The sequence below is a fragment of the Pteropus vampyrus genome, unplaced genomic scaffold, assembly GCF_000151845.1.
Source record: "Pteropus vampyrus isolate Shadow unplaced genomic scaffold, Pvam_2.0 Scaffold19095, whole genome shotgun sequence".
In the NCBI taxonomy this organism is placed as follows: Eukaryota; Metazoa; Chordata; class Mammalia; order Chiroptera; family Pteropodidae; genus Pteropus; species Pteropus vampyrus.
Window position 1 is genome coordinate 1 of NW_011907876.1, and position 2,633 is coordinate 2,633.

Sequence of the window (2,633 nt, forward strand, 5' to 3'; positions counted from 1 at the left end):
TATTTATGCCTACAGCACCTGGTCTTCCTAGGTGGTCTCCCATCCAAGTACTAACCAGGCCCGACCCTGCTTAGCTTCCGAGATCAGACGGGATCCATCTTGTTAGGGTGGCATGGCCGTAGACCATGGACTGTGGCTCCACTGGGGTGCGAACCCAGGACCTTCTGCATGTAAAGCAGATATGCTCACCACTACACTACGGAACTACATCCACGATGGATGCTCTTTTATAGGAGTTAATATTTATTCAGCAACTACTCTGTATTAGTCATAGTGCTGAGTGTTTCTGCTCATTGTCCACACTCTTGTCTCAACACTCACCTGTTGCGTGATGAATCCCAGCTCTGCGTCTCCAGCCCAGGCCTCATTCATTTCTGGTCGTCAAACACCTCCTTAATGGTGGGATAATTATGTAGCTCTAGCAATCCAGTATTAGAACATCTAAATACTTGTCTTTCCCTCAACTCTTTAAATGAGTCCGCCGCCTCCAAGGAGAGCAGAGGTAGCACATTTTCATCTTTGAATTCCTCCTCAGCCCGGTCAGCACTCAGCTGATAGAAAAGAGAAGGTTTTGGTGGTGAGATGCCCAGTTGGAAGAATGCACAAGGGGCTGACATGAGAATGCAATGGCAGGCACCAACTTTATTGCAGGGAGCGCAGTTCTATCGTGGGGAGCGCAGTTTATCGCTTTTGCTCTTCTTCTGCTCCCCTTCTGCTCCCCAGGGGACCGCATGGCTCCACACATATCAGAGTGCAATAGTGGCCTTCAGCCACACATGCGTGACACAATAAGCTGAATTATGTTTACGTGTTTTAGGCGCAGGCGCCCCACTACACTAATGTAACATTCTAATCCGGGGTCCTATTCCTAGCCACGAACCTGGATCACGGCCAAACCTGGGACCAGCCAGGCCTGGGACCCACAAGACCTTCGTTTCATGTTTTACACATAGTAGTTCCTCAATGGTGATTGGTTTCAGTGTACATTTTATCACTTAGTGTGTCTAAATCACGCCAAGAAGGAAGAAATGAAAATTGGTAACTTTGGCCACTAGATGTCACACCACACTTAACCGTCAGCAGAAAACTCCTAACCTGTCATTCCAAATTTCATTTCTTTTAGTATGAAAGCAAATCTTGTGTTATTGCTGTCTCTATTCCCAACCATTTAAAACAAAGTATTTACCAGGCTTATTTTTTGGTATAAGTGTTAGCTTTTAATTTCTCATTTATATGGAAAGAGAGGATGTCTGGGGTTAATGTACAAATAACATAGCCGACTTTGAAATTTATGGTGTAACATCCTCTCAGCCTACTTACCTTTCTTATTGTGTCTGGTTCACACTAATTTGCACTTCTGAGAACTGTGAAAGAAAATAGGCAGAGTGAAGTAGGGGACCAATCAGAGATTGGCACTGTATTAAGCCAGTCTGATGACGCTGCCCTCGGGCTTAAGCCCTGCAGTGGGTCCCCATTGCTTTTAGAAAGACCAATATGCTGAACCTGCCTGGCTGGCCCCATGAGCTCAGACACCTGCTGGCTCATCCCCTCCTCTGAAACCATGCCTCCTCACTGCCCTAACCTCACCTGCCAGGTAGAATCTGAAATTTCTTCAGATCTCTGTTCAAGAACCACCGCCTGGTGGAAGAGTCCATGACCTCCCACTGTTACTTTCCTGTTGTTACTATAACAAAATCCCCCAAATCAGTGGCTTAAAGCAACACACATTTATTCTCTTAATGGTTCTGGAGGTCAGAAGTCCAAACCAGGTGTCACTGGGCTAAAATCAAGGTGTGTGCAGGGCTGCATTCTTTCTGGAGACTCAAGGTGAGAACCTGCTTCCTTAACTTTTCCAGCTTCCAGAGGCTGCCCGCGTTCCTTGGCTTGTGGCTCCTTCTGTGTTCAAGGCCAGCAACCGCATCACTCAGATCTCTGTCCTCTGCTTCCATGGCCACATCTCCTTCCCTGATTTTTCTAACTCTGCTCCATTTAAGGCCCTCGTGATTACATTGGACCCACCCAGATAATTTAGGATCATCTCCTTATTTTAAGGCCGGCCAGTTCACGTTCTGAGTTTAATCTAAACCTTCAGTTCTCCCTTGCCGTGAAACATAACACATTCACAGGTTTGGGGAAGGAGGGTGTGGACGTCTGTGGGAGCCATTATTCCGCCTGCCACAGCCAGCAAAAGTAGACACTCAGTTTCAAACTCTTACACCACTTGTTGCAGTCAATTTTTAATATATTGTTGCTGTTGTGTGACTACTGGCACTCTCTGCTCCTGGCCCGCGTGTTCCATGAGGCTCCAGATTCGATTTTTCTCACCGTTGTGCCTCCACCTTCCAGCACTTGGTTCCAATAAATGCTGAACGCGTGGTGGCCAGTGGGGGATACCACTGGTGGGCATGACAGCATTTTCCAAAAAAAATAAAGCCAATTTATGCCCTTGGACTCCCCCACCCCCCGGTTCCCATTCCTCTCTTTAGTGACCTCCTGGAACTCCTCACGGTCTTGGGACCGAACCTGCCCAGGTTTCCAGCAGGTTAGTCCCTCTCTCCTCCAGTGTCGCACGTACAGGTCAGACAGGCTGGGCCGTGAACACTGGCTCCTCATTCTTTTTGAGAGTTTGTTTA

At 47.5% G+C, this 2,633-nt stretch overlaps 1 pseudogene; it reads right to left on the reverse strand.

Annotated features, from left to right (window-relative positions):
* Positions 1–6: 6 nt before the first annotated feature.
* LOC111735206 lies at positions 7–124 on the reverse strand (annotated as a pseudogene).
* Between the last annotated feature and the right edge of the window lie 2,509 nt (positions 125–2,633).